Genomic DNA, 23,430 nt, shown 5'->3' with positions numbered 1-23,430 from the left:
GAGAAGGTTTCTTGTAATCATTGAAGGAAACAAGCTTAGTCTTGGCAGCATTGAATGTGACCATCCATTTTTGTCCCCATTCCGCTATGGATTGGAGGTCTTCCTTTAGTGTTTCTGCCATTTCCTTAGATATGTGTTCATTAGTTTTCCCTCATGCCTGTTATAGAGCGTGGAGTCATCAGCAAATATACCCATCTCAGAGACAATTTTATCAGGGAGGTCATTTAGTCATATTAGGAATAGTAAAGGCCCCAAGGAAGACCTTTGCTGCACTTCAGCATTTATATCATATTGTTTAGATGTACGGCCATCGAGGACAACCTGGATTCTCCTCTTACTTAGGAAGGATTTAATTACGTCATGTATTCTTTCAGTGATTCCATATGATCTGATTTTCCTTAGAAGACCATTGTGCCATACTCTTTCAAAAAGCCTTAGATATATCGAGGGCTACCGCTCTACCCACTCCTACTTTGTCCAGGGAACGGTAGATTAAAAAAAATACGAGGAATGCGTAGATACCATTGTTTTCATGTGAAATTCAGTGTTACGATTTCCGAAAGTTCGTTCCAATAGTTTAGAAGGGCCGATTTTTTTCTTTTTCTCTCTCTTTTTTCATTTTTTTTTTCTGTCTGCTCTTAAATCTAACGCAAACAAGTTTTTGTTGAGCCGTCCTCTTAAAGAAACATTACTCAAATTCCACCATTACCGAATATCACCTTGTTGCCGTACTGACCAGTGGACACTCATTAAACCCTTATCGTCGAGTGCCCTTTGAACCTTGATAAGCAATGATCCCCCCCCCTCTGTAAAACGTTATGGGGATGGGCAAGGAAGAAAAGATGGCGTTTTGTCAATGAGGTGCTTAAAGTCGGACTGAAAAAAAATTGCGGGAAAATGCTTGAACGAAAGTGGTATCGCACACAACAATGCTCTGGCCAAACAGCACATACGGGGGGGGGCGTGCAATAAGTAATGCCCCTGACCCACAGGAGACTTTTGATGAAATGAAAGAAACTTATGGTGATAATGCCTCATCATATGACCTTGTAAAACGCTGGCATCGTGAATTCAAACATGGCCGAAAGTCTGTGGAAACAGCTCCCAGACCTGGTCGCCCCCCCTTCTGCCATTGATGAGGCATCTGTCCGTCAAGTTGAGGCTGCCATTTTGGAAGATCGGCGCATTAATATTCGCTAAATAGCCCAAGATATCAAGATTAGTACAGGATCTGTGGAAACTATCATTCATGACCATTTGCATATGCATAAGGTGTCTGCCAGATGGATTCCCAGGTTGCTCACACCATTCCAGAAGTGAGAACGCGTCGAGTGCTCAAGGATGAATTTGGAGATGTGCCAAGAAGATGAGTCAAAGTTTTTCAAAAGACTGATTACACAGGCTGAAACCTGGGTCTATCACTATGATCCAGAGACCAAAGCCCAGTCAATGCAGTGGAAGTACTTGGACTCACCACCTCCAAAGAAGGCAAGGGTGCAGCCCTCTGCTGGCAAGGTCATGCTCACAGTCTTCTGGGATCAGGACGGAGTAGTGATGACAGATTTCCTGGCAAAGGGTACCACAATTACAGGAGCCTATTATGCTTAACTTTAGAGGAAATTAAGGGAAGTTATCAAAATCAAGAGGTGGGGCAAGATCAGCAAAGGTATCCTCCTCCTGCAGGACAACGCTCTGATTCATAACTCGCATGTCGCCAGATCAGAAGCATGGGCGTGTGGTTATGAAATCCTTTCCCATCATCCCTACTCTCCTGACCTTGCACCCTCTTACTTTCACCTCTTCCCAGCCATGAAATTGTTTTTGAAAGGAAAGCGTTTCCCAGATGATGCAGCCTTGATTTCTGAAGTCACGTTGTGGTTGGAGGACCAACCTGGGGTGTTCTACAAAAACGGTCTCCAGAGCTGCATCAAACGATGGGAGAAATGCATAACTCTGGGTGGTTCCTATGTAGAGAAAGACTAATAACTGTGCCAAGTTTCGTTGCTCTACTGCTATGATAAGTGGGTCAGGGGCATTACTTATTACACGCTCCTCATAAATTACTCTGCATGTGAGAACACGCAAATATATAAAAATTAGATCTTAATTATGTAACTGCTGCAGTCTATTTCTCCTTGTACAGAAAATTAGTATAAAATCTACGCTTCATTCAAAGCAAAAAAAAATCATATTCATTTTGGAACAAATATGTCTGTTATAATTCAAATATGGATGTGTAACTGAAATGAAATGAGTGTATTTTTGTTATCGACTGATTATATGTATTAATTATTATATGTATTAATTATTATATGTATTAATTATTATATGTATTAATTATTATATGTATTAATTATTATAGGTGTTAATTATTATATGTATTAATTATTATAGGTGTTAATTATTATATGTATTAATTATTATATGTATTAATTATTATAGGTGTTAATTATTATATGTATTAATTATTATATGTATTAATTATTATAGGTATTAATTATTATATGTATTAATTATTATATGTATTAATTATTATATGTATTAATTATTATATGTGTTAATTATTATATGTATTAATTATTATATGTATTAATTATTATATGTATTAATTATTATATGTATTAATTATCATATATATTAATTATTATATGTATTAATTATTATATATATTAATTATTATATATATTAATTATTATATATATTAATTATTATAGGTGTTAATTATTATAGGTATTAATTATTATATGTATTAATTATTATATGTGTTAATTATTATATGTGTTAATTATTATAGGTATTAATTATTATAGGTATTAATTATTATATGTATTAATTATTATATGTATTAATTATTATAGGTATTAATTATTATATGTATTAATTATTATATGTATTAATTATTATATGTATTAATTATTATATGTATTAATTATTATATGTATTAATTATTATATGTATTAATTATTATAGGTATTAATTATTATATGTATTAATTATTATATGTATTAATTATTATATGTATTAATTATTATATGTGTTAATTATTATATGTATTAATTATTATATGTATTAATTATTATATGTATTAATTATTATAGGTATTAATTATTATATGTATTAATTATTATATGTATTAATTATTATATGTATTAATTATTATATGTATTAATTATTATATGTGTTAATTATTATAGGTATTAATTATTATATGTATTAATTATTATATGTATTAATTATTATATGTATTAATTATTATATGTGTTAATTATTATATGTATTAATTATTATAGGTATTAATTATTATATGTATTAATTATTATAGGTATTAATTATTATATGTATTAATTATTATATGTATTAATTATTATATGTATTAATTATTATAGGTGGTGTTTTTTATGGGGTGAGAGAGTTAACCTATGTCTAAAATTTAATTATGTACTTTTAATAGAAGTTTACTTATTACTTAAAAATATAAATTAAATATCTTGACTAGTCAAGATATTTTATTTTTTTATTTTTTTTTATTACATTTTGGTGTAGGGGGCTACTATCAGGGGAAACAACTACTGGGGTACTATATAGGGATTTGGGCAGCAGGATGTTGGTTCACGTTGCACTTGAACTTCTGCATGTCAGTACAGTTGGGGAAGCAGGGAATCCAAAGTCTATCGGTTCTGGGGAAGAAACTACCGGAGTAGAAAGATCTTTTACATCTAGGGATCTCTACAGTGTGGGGGTGGGATTTTGCAGCCTGTCGGGTCTGTCGAAGATGTTCACGTCGTGGGGGCACAAGTGCTTGTAGTTCATCAGAGCATTCACCATTAAAATACTTGTAGAACAGGCAGAGGGATGCAACGTTTCATCGATGGTACAGAGGCTGAAGCTTAGATGCCAGTTTAGGGCCTATCAGATTTGCGACTCTCTTTTGAACCCTGTCAAGGAGCGAGAGACTAGTAGCCGATGCACCAGCCCAAATATGACAGCAATACTCCATACATGGGCGAATGGTTGCCTTATAGAGGTACAGGATACTTTCGGGTGTTAGTAGTTTTCTAGCACGGTAGAGAGAGCCCACCTTTGCAGCGGCCCTGGTAATGCCCTCGATGTAATTGTTCCAACTTATGTTTCCTGTGAACGTTAGGCCAAGGAGTTTGAAAGATGTACTCTCAGATAAAGAGTCGTTGGCCATTGCTATAGGTGGTAGAGAAGGTTTCTTGTAATTATTGAATGAAACCAGTTTAGTCTTGGCGGCATTGAACGTGACCATCCATTTTTGTCCCCATTCCACTACTGATTGGAGGTCATCCTCTAGTGTTTCTGCCATTACTTTAGATATATGTTCATTTGTTTTCCTGTTGTGCCTGCTATAGAGTGTGGTGTCATCAGCATATATACCCATCTCAGAGGCAATTTTGTCGGGGAGGTCATTTATGAATATCAGGAACAGTAGAGGTCCAAGGATAGATCCCTGAGGCATTCCTGCATTTATATCATATTGTTTAGATGTACGACCGTCGAGGACTACCTGGATTTTTCTCTTACCTAAGAAGGATTTTATTATGTTAAGTATTCTACCAGTGATACCGTATGATCTAATCTTCCTGAGGAGACCCTCATGCCATACCCTGTCAAAAGCCTTAGATATATCTAGAGCTACCACTCTGCCCTCTCTCGCTTTGTCTAGTGAATAGTATATGCGTTCAGAGATTACAGTGAGAATGTCTGCTGTGGAACGGGCTTGTCTAAATCCATATTGTTGGTCGGTCAGAAGTTTAGCATCTGTAAGGTGCTGGACTAGAACATGGTTAATTAAGGTCTCAAATTTATATTTTTATGTGTAAATAAATTCATTTTCAATAGTGTTTTCATCCTGTTTAACATTTTGGTCTTCGCGTGAAGATCAAAGTGTAATATCTGTTTTGATACTGCACTTCAATTTTTTGTTCTCGGTTAGTGGAGGAGAAGTCCTTCACGACCGAGACAATTTTTAGTTTCGTTCCTTTTCTCCCCTTTAAAAAACGACCCTGGTGTCTAACTCTGCCCTTGTGTGGAGGCAAAGTAAATAGGAACAATATAAAGCACTAATAAGCAATTTTTAATATTCCATAAGCAATTCTTTTGACTCAAATCAATTGTCAACCAAACTTATTGACACGTTGTAGTCAGCTCAACGTGTACTGGTATATATCTATAACAATGACAACAGTAGTCGCCGTAGAGATGTTGATCTGTTTTCTTTTTTTCTTTTCTTTTTGTATTTGACATACAATGAAAACATTTAAAAAGAACAACAATTCCATGATTTGCTCTGGGATACACATGTTCTTGTTGTTTTAATTGGTTGTGTTTTGCAGCGGGATTATCTAGATGGGTTTATTTTTCTTTTACACAAAAGATAATTGAAATTACATTTTTTTCATTATCGCATAAAGCAAATATTTTGAAATTGTTGAGACAGACTCTAACGAATTGAAACAACAATGAATTGTTAAAAAAAATATAAATTGAAGCAAAAAAAAAAAATAAATAAACAAAAATGGCAGAATTAGAAGGAACTCTTCACATATTGGAGATAAAAAAGAAAGTTTAAAAACTCAATAAGGGATAAAACAATCCTATCTACTTAACTGGCTATTTTCAGTCTCTCGACGTAATCTTATCTTCAATGATCACTTCACTTAAAGATTGTTAACACGGACTGCAATTAGTTGTCTGCCCTTGGCTGTCGCCATCTTAAATGACTTGCAGAAGAGAAGAAGTCAAAACCAGTCAGTTAAACGAGACAAAGAAAAAAATGGACACACCAAAATAAATAAATAAACAAACATCTAAGAATACTTTCGATTCGTTAATGATTTCACATTTGATTTCCCTATTGCGAACGGAACAAAATAAAAAAGAAAGAAAAATTGCCGGCCATCTTTTCGTTTGTTTATTGTATAAAACTTTATACAAACTCTTGAACAAGCTATTGCAACTGCGAATGGAGAGGTACTTTATCAAGTAAACAAAACAAAAAACCCAGACTGTTATTAAAGGCACTTGCTAACAAACGCTAGACAAATGAAGATGCCCTTCACTGGCAAAACAGCTTTTTATAGTTTTGCCAGCGGCTAAAAAGCAGGAAAACAGCCAAGAAAGATACTGACTCATTATAGATATCGCATAAAGACATCTACTTTGTCGTTTTGGGACACAGCAGTTTAGCTAGACATGGCGACCGAATTAACTGCAAGATGCGAAATCTGGACGCTACTACTTCAATTCTTTTAAAGGAAGAATATTGTACTACGCTAAGTATATATATATACATACTAGCAGTTAAGCCAGGCTTTGCTCGGGCCCTATGCACTGTTCATAACTTTATATGCATGTATATATATATATATATATATATATATATATATATATATATATATGTATATATATATTAATTGACTCATGTCCAGGTAACCTACATCTAAAATTTCAAGTGTTTAGACCCAAAATTAACGGGGAAGTTTGATAGAGTCTGCAAAGGTCAACGCTTTCAACTTTGACCTCTTGGCAGATAAATGTTCGCTCAAAAAAGCTGGCTCCATGTTTGAATACCCTTTATGAAAAATTTCAAATGTTTAGACCCGAAATTAGGTGAATAGTTTGCTAGAGACCGCAAAGGTTAAATCTTTTGAAATATGACCCCTTAACAGTCAAATTTTCAGTCAAAAACATATTAAAAAAGCTTGCCCTATGTCTGAATATACTTTCTGTAAAATTTCAAATGTCTAGATCAAAAGTTGGCTGAGTAATTTGGTAGAGATCGCAATGGTCATTTTTTTTTTTAAACTTTGACCTCAATATCGACATCTTAACTTTGGCTCACTGATATAGACTCTGTGGATTTGGGGGAGGCCAACATAAAAACACTAGCTGATCTGTTAACGTTGTTTTAGTTGGATAACGCCGGCGTTATCCAATTCTTCTATCGATCACATGATTCGAATTAACATCTCATTAATCGATCATTCGCTTTCTCCAACTATATTTTAGAAAAACATCATGATAGAAAAGATCCATCATCTATTCATTTCTATAAAGAAAATTGAAATACAAAAAACAATCAACCTACGGTAAGTTTCAAGTATAATTTTGTTTTTGTTTTTCTGTAAAATAATGTATGGCAACAATTTAAAATATTTTGTATTTTTTCTACAAAATATTTCTATTTTCAGAATCATTTTTCCTTATTTTGTCTATTCCGTTTGTGGAGAAATGCGTGACTTACCTGGATAGACCACGTGCGGGTCGGTCACCAAAAATAAATAAAAAGAAAGAAAAGAAACGGTCAAGACTCTTATTTATAGAGTAGTGATCACGTGAGTTAGAAGAATATGCAAATAGAGGTGAACGATTTTGCGATATAAAAAGCCTGTGTTGTTAAGAGGAGGGGCAGACTGTTGGCAGAAGTCAGTGCTGTCAGACGTGCTTTAGAGTTTTGTTATTATATGCTGTGTTCGATTGTTGGGAGAGAGAAAAGAGAAGAGGAGGAACCAAGAAGACATTCTGCAGATACTTGACTTTGTGTTGGTTTTAAGCTATTTCGGCGCTTGGTGTGCGGTTACTAACAATGGATAGATTCGACATTCGCTTAATACCCGAGTTCGACGGATCTACCACTGGACCGGCTGTCGTTGAATGGATTGAAAAGGCAGAGAAAATCTGTAAACTGTGCAAAATTAAAGAACTTGATGCCACGTTAAAAGGTCTTAATCTCGCATTGCAATGGCAGACTAATGTTGTGCATCTCCACACTGACTCATTGTGTGTTTACCATTGGTTAACTGACACCTTGACTGGAAAGGCTCGAGTTAAGACTAGAGCTGCAAGTGAAATGCTAGTACGAAGGAGACTAGCAATAATTAAGCGTCTAGTTGACGAATACAGCTTGCAGGTAGACATTACGTTAGTCTCGTCGATGCAGAATTTGGCTGATAGCTTGACTCGAGTACCAAAGAGGTGGATCGATGCAATGAGGCAGGGATCCGATCTTCAACAACAAACATGCGCGACTGTAACGGATCAATTAACACCTGACCAGATCCGTATGATACACCAGCAGATTGGACATCCTGGAATTCAGAGGACTGCATATTTTGTCCGAAGAGTATGCCCTGCAACTACAAAAGCATCAGTGAAAGCAGCCATACGTTCATGTGAAGAGTGTCAGAGAATTGATCCGGCACCATCCCAATGGCAAAAAGGGAAGCTCGAGGTGGAGGGCAACTGGCAGCGAGTAGGGATGGACATAACACATTATGGGGACAAACATTTTTTGACCATGACGGATTGTGGCCCGACGCGTTTCACAATATGGCGCCTGTTGACACGACAGGATGCAGCCAGCATTATACAACAGTTGAGAGCCGTCTTTTTTGAACGTGGTGCCCCGATTGAAATTCTGACTGATAATGCCGCCACATTTCGATGTCAAGAATTTCAGAAATTCGTGCACGAATGGGGGATTAAAATGCATTATCGGTGTGCATATTATCCCGAGGGTAATGGTATAGCAGAACGGTGTCACCGCACCATCAAAAGAATTGCAGCCAGGACGCAGTGCTCTATTCCAGAAGCTGTGTACTGGTATAATATAACACCCAAGGACAATGCAACACCAGCAACTGCACCAGCCAATGGGATTTACCAATATGAACAGCGTGTGAAAGGAGTTGATGCCATACCATCAGTGGTGAGTGTTGTCAATACACCATATCAGGTGGGAGACCTTGTTTGGATAAAACCCCCAAATGCTGGGTGCACTACGAAATTTTTCCGGGGAAAAATAGACGAAATCATAAGTCCTCAGACCATGTTGATTGGTGGCATACCACATCACGTAAAAGATATCCCCCCTTGTTATACCTCTTCTGATTCTGAGGACGATGAGGAGGATCACACACCGTTCAGAGATGATCCTGATCACTTACTGCCCCTTCAGGTGAGCATAGAAACACCACCAACAGAACCAGATGAGGGAATGATGGGACATACTGATGACAATAGTGAGGAGAGCGATGGACACAAGGAAGTAATGCCTCATCGAAATACTCGACAGAGACGAATACTGCCCACCCCCCGTGATTGCGAAACCCCGCGAGAAGGGATGATGGAGCATACCGAGGAGATGACGCCTCCGATTCTTCGGAGAAGTACCCGACAAAGACGGATACTGCCCCCCTGCCCTGATTGTGAGACACCGCCTATGGAACCACGAGACGGGATAATGGAACAGACTGGTAGTAATGATGGTGGTAATGAAGAAAACAGCAATGAGGAAGTGCTGCCCCCAATTCTTCGAAGGAGTACCCGCCAACGACGATTGCCCGCATGTCCTGTTTGTGATCATGAGATCAGGGGGGAGTGTGGAGAAATGCGTGACTTACCTGGATAGACCACGTGCGGGTCGGTCACCAAAAATAAATAAAAAGAAAGAAAAGAAACGGTCAAGACTCTTATTTATAGAGTAGTGATCACGTGAGTTAGAAGAATATGCAAATAGAGGTGAACGATTTTGCGATATAAAAAGCCTGTGTTGTTAAGAGGAGGGGCAGACTGTTGGCAGAAGTCAGTGCTGTCAGACGTGCTTTAGAGTTTTGTTATTATATGCTGTGTTCGATTGTTGGGAGAGAGAAAAGAGAAGAGGAGGAACCAAGAAGACATTTTGCAGATACTTGACTTTGTGTTGGTTTTACCGTTTTATTTATTTATTTTTTGTTTTTTTCCTTTAAGTTTTTCGGTTATCTTCCGAGAATAGCCGGAGAAGTATTATCTACAAATGTCTCGTATAGAATTTCTCCAATCGGCCACAATGTGTTCCGAACTAATAACACATTCTCGCTGTAAATTTTGAAGAGTTGCAATGTCGTGGGTCGACATGTATATAATCATTATTATTTATTCTAATTTCAAAACGCGACTTGAAAAAAAAAGTCTCATGATGGTCATTTGTGCACCTCCAAGCGAATCTGCCAATCACGATATTTCATTGTTTTTAAATGCATTTTCTTTCAAATGTTGGAATCTCATACTGTGTCCGATTAATTTCCATTTCTGATAAAATGGAAAAAACTTTTTCCAGCGACTATAGCATAATCTGTAAGCCCGTTTTTTTGGCCGTCTGTAGCTTCCTCAGACTTTTACAGAAAAACCCGAGTAGCTGAAACAATAACGTAACTTAACAGAAAGATACGGTAATAAAAAATAAAACGTATATAAAACGTATATATATATATATATATATATATATATATACACGCACACATATGTGTGTATACATATAAATACGCACACACACATATATATATATATACATATGTGTGTATATATATATATACATATATACACACATATACATACATCTATTATATAAAGCTGTGTGTGTGTGTGTGTGTGTGTGTGTGTGTGTGTGTGTGTGTGTCTGGTCACGAATAGACTCCTATATGGTTGACTATTTTAAAAAAAACTGATTACATATGATAGAAGATGTATCGAGACACAGGAATGGGTATGTTTGATATGGCATAATAATGATTCATTAAAATTGTGGGGTCTGCGTTAGCGCCTGGTCCACAAAGTATGGAAATAAAAAATTTAAAAATTAAAAAAAAAAACGTTTACAAGGGTTTTTGATATAGATGGACATAATAATACTTTGATAAGTATGTTTTAACTTAAATAGGGATGGTATAATAAAATTGTGGGGTCTGCGTTTGTGCCTGGCCTCCATAGAATGGAAATACGCACAAACTTTAATAAAGACTTTTCATATCTATCTGCGTAAGTATACTTTGATAATTATGTTTCAGTTTGAAGAAATATGGTATAATAAAATTATGGGGTGTTCGTTCGCGCCTGACCTCCATAGAACGGAAATATGTCACAAAGTTTAACAAGGTTTTTTAATATAGATCCACAGAATATTGTGATACGTGTTTCAGTGTGAACAGGTATGGTTTAATAAATTATGAGGTTTATCTATTTTATTTTTACTTTCATCATATTTTGCTTTGGTTTTGATACTCCCAAATTCGAAAGTATCTCATTACAACCCTTCCTTTTCATAACCTATCATCTATATATATAAAAGGCAAAAATCGGTGTGTATGTATGTATGTATGTATGTTTGTTTGTAACGCTAAAACTTTTGAAAGACGGAACCAGAGTTGACAAATTTGGTATCATATTGCACCTTGATCACCCGGATGACAAATATCGAAATTTCACGTCAAACGGACCAGTAGAAAGGGGTCAACTGATCGTTTTTCTCCTAGGGGGGCCCCCCAAAAAACCTGTCATTTTAACGTTATTCAATACGTGTCACGTGACGTGACGTCAGCTCAAACTTTTGACAGACACAACCAAAGTTGACAAATTATGTATCATATTGAACCTTGATCACCCGCATGACAAATATCGAAATTCCACACCAAACGGACCATTAAAAGGGGGTGAACTGATCATTTCTCTCCTAGGGGGGCCCCCCAAAAAACCTGTCATTTTAATGTTAATATTACATAATCCAAAAACGCTTAGTCATGTCACGTGACGTGACGTCAACATCCAGTAATGGCGAACAAATGTAAACAAACACTTTGTTTTACCGATACTTTTGTAATTTCTCTTCTGCTTTGTTCTAGAGATTATTAAACTCCATGACAATGTCTCCAACGTATTTAACTGGTTAAAAATAGTATTTATACAAGAGTTTTAACGAAAAATATCAGGAAAAAATGTACAGGAATAAAAAAAAATTCAGCTTTCAAAATATTCGTCGATAAAAAAACCGATCTTTATATTTACGCTAGCCATTTTGTATATTACCACGTGACCTGCTATCTATTAAACTGGAGGGGGGGGATCCACTTGAATCCAACAAAACCAGTAATTTTTTTTTTCTATTATATATACATCATTTTCTATAAAATTAAGTGTAGACTTTATAATTAAAACAAAAAATGTTATCTATATATATAAATCCCAAATGTCTGTGAGTTTGTATGTTTGTATGTAACGCTAAAACTTTTGAAAGACACAACCAGACTTGATAAATTTGGTATCATATCGAAGCCCCGTGTCCCGGATGACAAATATCGAAATTTCACGTCAAACGGACGAGGAGAAAGGGGTAAACGTATCAGTTATCTCCAAGGGGGTCCCAAAAAAAACTGTCATTGTAATGCTTTTTATTACGTAATTCTTGAATGATCCAATGTAATTAATACGTAAAAAAAAAAAGCTTAGTCATGTCACGTGACGTGACGTCAACGTCCACTAATGGCGAACAATTGTTAATAAAAAGTTCTTTCTCCGATAGTTTTGCATTTTTCTCTTCGTCTCAGTTATATCGTTTTTAAAACTTTATGCCAATGATTCCATCGTGATTACCTGGTTAAAAATATTATTTATACAAGAGTTTTAACGAAAAATGTCAGGAAAAAATGTACGAGAATAAAAAAATTCACCTTTCAAAATATTAGACGATAATAAAAAATATCGTAATATTTATGTAATGTAAAATACTTAGCCATTTTGTATATTACCACGTGACCTCATACCTCTTAAGCTGGAAGGGGGGGGGAGGAGTAAAACCAACACCGTCTCTCTCTCTCACTCTCTCTCTCTCTCTCACTTTCTCTATCACCCTCTTTCTATTTTTCTATTCGTTTAAAAACGCTTAGTCATGTCACGTGACGTGACGTCAACGTCCACTAGTGGCGAATCTAATTGCTAACTTCAATATGCACCGGTTTTGTGCTGCTTCGAAAAGGAACAAAATTCAATATACACCGCTTTCTCTTCCCTCCCTCCCTCTCTCTCTCTTTCTCTCTCTCTCTCTCTCTCTCTCTCACACACAGTTTGTCACGTACGTATTTATTATACTTTTATCTCAGTAATTTTTAGTATATTTAATAGCATTTTCGGTCGACCTAGACGAGAGTGCCAAAATGGCCGACCAGCACCGAGATATGACATGTATTTAATTTAAGCCGTCGTTTCGTATCTTACAACATCGTATCTTACAACATATACAACAAATACTTTATTGTAACTTTTTCTTTAATAATCTATATTTAATAAATATTTATATAAAATTATCAGAATTGAAAAAAAAAGCCAAGCTGGCAACCCTGATAGGCACATGAATGTACCTTGGCAACACGGCTCTAGCTGAAATAACAACGGCTGGCATTTTTCGAATACATCGGTAAACACTGTATGTTTTTCGAGCTGAATAAACATGTTACATTGATTAAAAACACAAAAAATATATCCAGTTGGATAGAAAAGTAGCTTATCTTGCCTTTGATAACATTTATTTGTTATATATTTGTCTTTTGACAACTTTTTTGAATCTATGTTTACTATAATACAAACCCAAATATTCTTTCTTTTAAAACAGTAATGAATTTTCCGAACTCAATATTTTACAATTTTTTAAATTTTAAAATCTATCAAAATTTTTCTATTGATTCAATTTTTACGATATTTTCAGGGTCAATGTGAAATTTTATGTTCTTTCCAATAAATCGAAAATAATATTTTAGACTACCGTTTTTTTTTTTTAATTCACGAACCCCCCCCCCCCATGTACATTTTTCGAATACATCGCTAAACACTGTATGTTTTTCGAGCTGAATAAATATGTTACATTGAATAAAAACACAAAAAATATATCCAGTTGGATAGAAAAGTAGCTTATCTTGCCTTTGATAACATTTATTTGTTATATATTTGTCTTTTGACCGTCCACTAATGGCGAGTCTTTTTTTTTTTTTTAAATAAACCTAATTTTAAAATTTCGATGTTAGAAAAACAGTCCATGTAAATATAAAAATTCTATTTTTTGTTTGATAAAAATAATAAACAGTTAATAAATACAACAAAAAAGTCCATTAAGTTCAACAAACTAAACTCTTTTATTTATAATAAAACTCTTCGACAGTTTAAATGCTTTCAAAATCCTATGTAAGTATATCGTTTATACTGTACACAGATTCGAAAAAGTTGTCATCAAACAAATATATGACAGAGTTGAATAAATATGTTACATTGATTAAAAACACTTCTTATTAGCATTTTCTTTTTATATGACAACGTTAATGTTCATGAATCTCTCTTTTAATCACTTTTATCGACTATCATCCAAATAACCGGGGTCTAAAATTTGGGAAATTATTTTTCTATTCATTTAAAGAATATGCTATTAAAAAAGAAAAAGTCGATAAAAGTTAGACATAAACAGTAAAAAAATAGAAGATATTATTATTAAATAACAATAATTATTAAAAATATTTGTTATATATTTGTCTTTAGACAACTTTTTTGAATCTATGTGTACAATAATACAAACCCAAATATTCTTTTTTTTAAAACAGTAATGAATTTTCCGAACTCAATATTATACAATTTTTTAAATTTTAAAATCTATTAAAATTTTTCTATTGATTCAATTTTTACGATATTTACAGGGTCAATGTGAAATTTTATGTTCTTTCCAATAAATCGAAAATAATATTTTAGACTACCGTTTTTTTTTTTAATTCACGAACCCCCCCCCCCATGTACATTTTTCGAATACATCGCTAAACACTGTATGTTTTTCGAGCTGAATAAATATGTTACATTGAATAAAAACACAAAAAATATATCCAGTTGGATAGAAAAGTAGCTTATCTTGCCTTTGATAACATTTATTTGTTATATATTTGTCTTTTGACCGTCCACTAATGGCGAGTCTTTTTTTTTTTTTTAAATAAAACTAATTTTAAAATTTCGATGTTAGAAAAACAGTCCATGTAAATATAAAAATTCTATTTTTTGTTTGATAAAAATAATAAACAGTTAATAAATACAACAAAAAAGTCCATTAAGTTCAACAAACTAAACTCTTTTATTTATAAAAAAAACTATTCGACAGTTTAAATGCTTTCAAAATCCTATGTAAGTATATCGTTTATACTGTACACAGATTCGAAAAAGTTGTCATCAAACAAATATATGACAGAGTTGAATAAATATGTTACATTGATTAAAAACACTTCTTATTAGCATTTTCTTTTTATATGACAACGTTAATGTTCATGAATCTCTCTTTTAATCACTTTTATCGACTATCATCCAAATAACCGGGGTCTAAAATTTGGGAAATTATTTTTCTATTCATTTAAAGAATATGCTATTAAAAAAGAAAAAGTCGATAAAAGTTAGACATAAACAGTAAAAAAATAGAAGATATTATTTATTAAATAACAATAATTATTAAAAATATTTGTTATATATTTGTCTTTTGACAACTTTTTTGAATCTATGTTTACTATAATACAAACCCAAATATTCTTTTTTTTAAAACAGTAATGAATTTTCCGAACTCAATATTTTACAATTTTTTAAATTTTAAAATCTATTAAAATTTTTCTATTGATTCAATTTTTACGATATTTTCAGGGTCAATGTGAAATTTTATGTTCTTTCCAATAAATCGAAAATAATATTTTAGACTACCGTTTTTTTTTTTTAATTCACGAACCCCCCCCCCCATGTACATTTTTCGAATACATCGCTAAACACTGTATGTTTTTCGAGCTGAATAAATATGTTACATTGAATAAAAACACAAAAAATATATCCAGTTGGATAGAAAAGTAGCTTATCTTGCCTTTGATAACATTTATTTGTTATATATTAAAAATTCTATTTTTTGTTTGATAAAAATAATAAACAGTTAATAAATACAACAAAAAAGTCCATTAAGTTCAACAAACTAAACTCTTTTATTTATAATAAAACTCTTCGACAGTTTAAATGCTTTCAAAATCCTATGTAAGTATATCGTTTATACTGTACACAGATTCGAAAAAGTTGTCATCAAACAAATATATGACAGAGTTGAATAAATATGTTACATTGATTAAAAACACTTCTTATTAGCATTTTCTTTTTATATGACAACGTTAATGTTCATGAATCTCTCTTTTAATCACTTTTATCGACTATCATCCAAATAACCGGGGTCTAAAATTTGGGAAATAATTTTTCTATTCATTTAAAGAATATGCTATTAAAAAAGAAAAAGTCGATAAAAGTTATACATAAACAGTAAAAAAATAGAAGATATTATTATTAAATAACAATAATTATTAAAAATATTTGTTATATCTTTGTCTTTTGACAACTTTTTTGAATCTATGTGTACAATAATACAAACCCAAATATTCTTTTTTTTAAAACAGTAATGAATTTTCCGAACTCAATATTATACAATTTTTTAAATTTTAAAATCTATTAAAATTTTTCTATTGATTCAATTTTTACGATATTTTCAGGGTCAATGTGAAATTTTATGTTCTTTCCAATAAATCGAAAATAATATTTTAGACTACCGTTTTTTTTTTAATTCACGAACCCCCCCCCCCATGTACATTTTTCGAATACATCGCTAAACACTGTATGTTTTTCGAGCTGAATAAATATGTTACATTGAATAAAAACACAAAAAATATATCCAGTTGGATAGAAAAGTAGCTTATCTTGCCTTTGATAACATTTATTTGTTATATATTAAAAATTCTATTTTTTGTTTGATAAAAATAATAAACAGTTAATACATACAACAAAAAAGTCCATTAAGTTCAACAAACTAAACTCTTTTATTTATAATAAAACTCTTCGACAGTTTAAATGCTTTCAAAATCCTATGTAAGTATATCGTTTATACTGTACACAGATTCGAAAAAGTTGTCATCAAACAAATATATGACAGAGTTGAATAAATATGTTACATTGATTAAAAACACTTCTTATTAGCATTTTCTTTTTATATGACAACGTTAATGTTCATGAATCTCTCTTTTAATCACTTTTATCGACTATCATCCAAATAACCGGGGTCTAAAATTTGGGAAATTATTTTTCTATTCATTTAAAGAATATGCTATTAAAAAAGAAAAAGTCGATAAAAGTTATACATAAACAGTAAAAAAATAGAAGATATTATTATTAAATAACAATAATTATTAAAAATAAATATTAACATTTACAATAATAAAATGAGTTAATATTAAAAATAATTATTAAAATAAAAATGAGTTTATTATTAAAAATACATATTAATATTCAAATAAAATTGTTTTTATTATTAAAAATAAATATTAATATTTAAAGTAGAATAAAATGTGTTTATTATTACATACAAAAAAAAAAAAAATATGGGGACAGGGAAGCCTTCCCGGGCCCCCTTTCTGGGAGGAGAAGTTCCCTGGCTCCTACCTTTTTGGGAGTGCTCAGCCCGTCCTCCAGTCAACCACAATATTTGAAGAATAAAGATATTTTTGTTTTTGTGTTTTAGGTGGTGAAGGTGATCTGGGGAGTGTTTTTTTTTTCACAAAAAAGGTACTTTTTACGAATGGGTATCCAAGAAAATTACAGTATTTTGTCAGAAATTAAGGTTTTCATTGACCACTCTCAATACTATCAGAAATGAACAAAGTTAATTAAACAGTCTACACAATATAAACTAACTGTTTTGTTGGCTTTTTATTCTAACTCCAAACTAACCCATAACTACATTTTTCATTTATTTTGCAAATTTGATTTCCTTTAGTTTATATTGTGTAGCTGAATCAGAAATTGATTTAACTTTTGTCATCTGTAGTTAACATGCTATCAGCGCAATTACTACAGCGTAATCACACATGATCTACCAAAATAAAAACACTTCAGATAAAGTCTTAAATAGAATTCAGTTCCTTACATGACATCTGATGAAGTCAGTACAAACGTTACAAACTAATACTTGAAAAACAATTTGACATTTACTGTACTACAATATCACATTTGTATAGAAGTAGAAATCTGGATACCTATTCTGATACCTAATAAAAGAAAGGACACTCTTTGGGGCGGATTTTGATGATAACAAGTCACTAATTAGAAATTATAATAAACATTGAAATAATTTACTTGGTAATCACCCAATTTCTGCCACAAAGTTTCAATTGGCAAAACTCATAAGCATAAAATATATATTTTCTAATTTCATCTTTTTTTTTTTACATAATCTGGTTTGATGTTTTCCTAAATATTCAAATCACTATATTTTGCTGCTTAATATTAAATACAGCAAATGAGTTATTTTTATGCATCAAACAATTACATTTTCTCATTCATCCAAACTAATCACTGAACATCAATTTCATATTTTCTTCACTAAAATATTACTGTGCTTGATGTCATCAAGTAGAGCGGATCATTTTTTTTTACATTTCTTTACACATTTTTTACAAATGTTTTTGATAGTCCATACAAGGTTATAAGTGTTCAACATTTTTTTTCATTTGAATATATTTTGTCTAAGATTCTTAGCCTATGTCATTGCATACCAATTTGTTTCTTGAAAGTTAAGTTCACTGTAAAAACATCTGATACACCAAAATCCCTGATACCTGTTTCTTATAAGCGCCAAATAACTATCACTATTTCGATTTGTGTTTCATGAGAACAATTCAATATTGATACATTATAAGAAACATTTCCAGTGCTTTTCTCTTTTTAGCAATAGTTGGTTGATAATTAGAGGACACAACTAACCCTATGCTATGCTTTACTTTGTTTTGTATATATATTTTGTATTGTGTGAAATTAACAAAGATTCATATGCAGGAATCTGTTGATACATTCCAAGAATCCCAATGCGACCAACAAACTTGAAAGACTACAATTTCTTTTTACTATGACCAATAAGAAAGCTCAAGGACTAAGTTGTTGGACTCATCCTGATCACCATTTTAAATTATTGTTAACAGTAAGTTTAACATTTTAAGTACAGAATAATATTCCTTTTGATATTTATAAATTACTATTTTCTGTGACAGATGTTACTTTTTCAATATTGATTGTACCCTCTTTTGTGTTTTTAAATTTTGCATACAATAATATTAAGCACACCATACCAAGACCACTATTTGAGCATCTAATAAACTGCCTACCAAGACCAATGTTTTCAAGTGACAATGAAGAGTATTCATGTTATGTTTCACATTTTTATGTTTTGAAATATTCTGCTGCTTATTATCAAATTCAGCAGATGTTTACTTTGTTTTGTGTATATACTTTATATTAGGTAGAATAAACAAAACTTAATTTCGCTACCATCATTATTTGTAGTGACATGCACTGTTAACATAAATAAAATCAATGGTGACAATCCCTGATACCTGTTTCGTATAAGCACCAAATAACTATGATAATGTGTTATTGTTGATACATTATAATAAACATTTCCATTGACTGGTCGTTTGCTTAGCTTAGGTTTACATCATTTTTTCACAATGTTTCTCTACTTGCTTTTAGCATGAGAGCAGATCATATTCTGCACATGTTTCATGCATATCACAAAAACTTATAATATTTGATCAACATTTGACTAACAATTTTACAAAAAAGACCTACCACCTTAAGGGGGGTTAAGGTAAGGCTCCCCACATAACCATAAAAGAAAGCCGCCCCCCCCCCCATACAGTGGGAAAGAGCTCCCTTCCCATTCTGGGGCAGAGAAGGGGCAAGGAAAACTCTTAAACATAAATGGTCAACGGAGGGTATACACCCTGGGAAACTAAAAGTCTATATGGAATCTGCATAAATTAAAATATCCTGTTTAAGCGTATTGTATGACAGGGAGGGAAGGTCAACAGGTGGAAGAAAAATGGTCTACGCAGAGCATACCGCCTGACAAGCTAAAATCGCCTTTTTATATACGGCAGACAATCAGACTCTGATTGCCTGGACGGCGGGCTGAGCAATGAATGTGGAAGCCGGGGAACTTCTCTCAGAAGGAGGATGGGAGGCCCAGGGAGCCTTCGCTCTCCTCCTAAGAGAGGGATATCCTCTTACTCCCTTTGGAAAGAGATCAACCTTACACAAAACAAAAAATATGGGAAGAGAAGCCTTCCCGGGCCCCCCTCCCCCTTCTGGGAGGAGAAGTTCCCTGGCTCCAACCTTTTTTTGGGGGGGGGGGCTAAGCCTGTCCTCCAGGCAACCAAATGAAAAAGAAATTTACCCATCCCACCTTTGTAGGAAGTGTGCTCAGCCCACCTTCTGAGCCACTGTGAAAGTTTCCTTCCACCAAAAGGGAAGGGAACGAGGAAGGAAAAGTCTCTGAGAATCTTCATGCAACTTCTTTGACAAAGAAACTGTTTTCACTTGATTCCACACAAAATTTTTATTGCTTTTTCATCTATTGTCTTATATTAGGATTTCTTTATGCATGTTATTTTATTTAAGAGTACTAAATAGCTTTTCAGTTTCTTGAGACTCTTACAACTGTCTGGATTCTGCAGCAACGTTGTGGAGTGATATGTAAAACATAAATTGGTACTTTATAACAATAGGTATGTAGAATTCTAACTCGCCAGTGTTGATCGTTTCAATTATTTACAAATTCACCAGGTCCTGGATATCACCATAAACTGTATCCAAACATGGGGCTTTGTGAAGTGTGAAGCCACCATTTAATTGCTATTGCTACCAGGTCCACTCTGATCTGGAGTAGTAGTACCTGTTAGGGTCCCAATTATGAGTTAAATAGAAACCAACATTAAATAAACAAATATATTCTAGGAAAAAAAAAATGTCACTAGATTGGGCATGAAATAACCTGATATAGTGTTGATATGTCATAAAACAAAATGAACCAACAAATTCACCAATCGACACAATATCAACAAATGTATCTTTCTTTTCCTTATTCTGTGCTTATTTCTTGGTAATAAGCTTATCATTAACTAACCCTGACATTTCTTTTAATTTGTTTTTTGTATATATTTTATTTTGTGTAGAATAACCAAAAAGACATTTAGCTACATTTGCAGCGAAATGTTAGCATACATAAAATCACTGGTGACAACCCATGATGTTGTTTCTTATGAACACGAAATAACCAACACGCTTTCCATTGGTTTTTCATGATAACAATTTAATATTGATAAATTATAATAAACATGTCCATTACTTTTCTTTTTTTATCAATAAATATACTTGGTTGATAATTAGAGAACACAATGTTTATTGTAATAAAACTTGTGATCTATAACATCCAATTCTAAAAATTAAACTTTCCTTTCTCAATTGAAACAAACAACATACCCCACACTATGTTCCTAAAAATGAGGATTTTACTATTGCGTTTACATAATTTTTTAGCTATGTTTCTCTTACTTTCAGCATGAGATCATTTTCTACACGTGTTTCATGCATACCACACAAACATTTTACCTCTGACATTTTTAATTTTTTTCCAATTTCCTTTCACCATGAACATTATCATTAGTACAGTTTTCATTTAAAATGAAGCTGTACATGGTTACTATTACTTGGAAAGCAGATCTAAAAAAAAAAAATATCTGTTTTCACTTTGAAAATTTACGATTTATAGATCTCGGATTTGGCCCTTCTTCACCTTTTATCTTACATTTGTAAATATTGTATATATAAACTTTTTTCTTATTTCTCCAATGTTATTTCATTCATGCAATTTCATAATCCACCAACATTGTATAAGATTCAATTCCATTTGACACTTGAAAACAACTTTTTATATAGTAAACAGCATTTATTTCTTTTCAGACATATTCTTATTTTATTTTATTTCCAGTACTATGTTTTATTTCATTTTGTGGACACTCATTTAACTCTCTGGGATGCTGCAGGGAACATGTAGAGTGATATATCAAACAAGAAGTGGTACTTTATGACAATAGGTATCTAGGATTTACACATACCAGTGTTGATAGTTTGAAATATTTACAGACTAACATTTTACACAATATAAACACATGTACCTTTTTTTTCTTTTCCTTTGCTTATTTCTCGAACCTAAACTTATCATTAACTAACCCGTAACTTTGTTTACTTTGTTTTGCGTATATATTTTATATTGGGTAGAATTAACAAAACTTAATTTCGCTACCATCATTATTTTTAGTGACATGCACTGTTAACATCAATAAAATCACTGGTGACAATACTTGATACCTGTTTCGTATAAGCACCAAATAACTATCACTATTTCGATTTGCTTTTTCATGATAATATGTTCATCTTGATACATTATAATAAACATTTCCATTCACTGGTCGTTTGCTTAGCTTAGCTTTACATCATTTTTTCACAATGTTTCTCTACTTGCTTTCAGCATGAGAGCAGATCATATTCTAAACGTTTCATGCATATCACACAAACTTATAATATTTGATCAACATTTGACTAACAATTTTTTGCCAATTTCCTTCAACATTCTCATTACCATTACTACAGTTTACATTTTGTCGTTAAAATGAAGCTGTACATGTTTCCTATTACTTGGAAACCAGATTTGTAAAAATCCCATTTTTTTTTCACTCTGAGAATTTTCATTATATTTCTTTGACAAACGATTTATTTTCAATGAACTTCAGCACATGATTGTTACTGCTTTTTCCCCTTTTGTCTTATATTTGTTTTTCTTCATGCCAAATATTTTATATATCAATTTTATTTCTTTAATTCTTAGTCCACCAATATAGTATAAGTTTCAATTGCATTGAACGCAATGTTTTAGATAGTAAACATCAGCATATTTCACTTTTCAAGCACTTTTTCATTTTATTTCAAATACTATGTTTTATTTCATTTTGTTGACTCTCATTTACCCCTCTAGGGTGCTACAAGTAACATGTAGATTGATATACCAAACATGAATTGGTGCTTTATAACAATAGGTATCTATAATTTTGCTTAATTCTCTAACCTAAACTTATCATTAACTAACCGTAAATTATGTTTTAGTTTTGTGTATATATTTTATATTGTGAAGAATAAACAAAAATTCATTTCACCACCACATTTGCACTGTTAGCATACACAAATATCACTGGTTACAATCATTGGTAGCTGTTTTTTAAAAACACCAAATAACATTCACGCTTTCCATTGGTTTCTCATGATAACAATTTAATATTGATAAATTATAATAAACAAGTCCATTACATTCTCTTTTTATCAATAAATATACTTGGTTGATAATTAAAGAACACAATGTTTATTGTAATAAAACTTGTGATCTATAACATCGAATTGTATAAATTAAAGTTTCCTTTCTCAATTGAAACAAACAACATATCCCACACTAAAAATGAGGATTTTACTATTGCCTTTTAGATCATTTTTTAACAATGTTTCTCTTCTTACTTTCAGCATCAGAAAATATAATTTTCTACACGTGTTTCATGCATACCACACAAACGTATATGTGACCAACATTTTACCTCTGATACATTTTTTTCCAATTTCCTTTCACCATTGTCAGTATCATTAGTACAGTTTTCGTTTTGTCTTTAAAATGAAGTTGTACATGTT

The 23,430-nt window shown here is 32.4% G+C and overlaps 2 protein-coding genes across 4 annotated transcripts in view; one reads left to right on the top strand and one right to left on the bottom strand.

The window, feature by feature from the left end:
• Positions 1-23,430, bottom strand: part of LOC145269274 (uncharacterized) — an 874,757-nt gene that overhangs the window by 580,545 nt on the left and 270,782 nt on the right. The gene's annotated exons all lie outside the window — the stretch shown is intronic.
• LOC145269273 (uncharacterized) overlaps positions 12,630-23,430 on the top strand; it is a 97,263-nt gene continuing 86,462 nt past the window's right edge. For both annotated transcript variants that reach the window (XM_080124951.1, XM_080124953.1), the window contains exon 1: positions 12,630-12,904. The gene's annotated coding sequence lies outside the window, so the exon portion shown is untranslated. The remainder of the gene's footprint in view (positions 12,905-23,430) is intronic.

The sequence above is a fragment of the Euprymna scolopes genome, chromosome 45 (genome assembly GCF_053919585.1).
Source record: "Euprymna scolopes isolate OS-2025 chromosome 45, ASM5391958v1, whole genome shotgun sequence".
Classification (NCBI taxonomy): Eukaryota; Metazoa; Mollusca; class Cephalopoda; order Sepiida; family Sepiolidae; genus Euprymna; species Euprymna scolopes.
The sequence above is the reverse complement of the archived record's forward strand: the minus strand, read 5'-3'. Positions and strand labels throughout refer to the sequence as shown.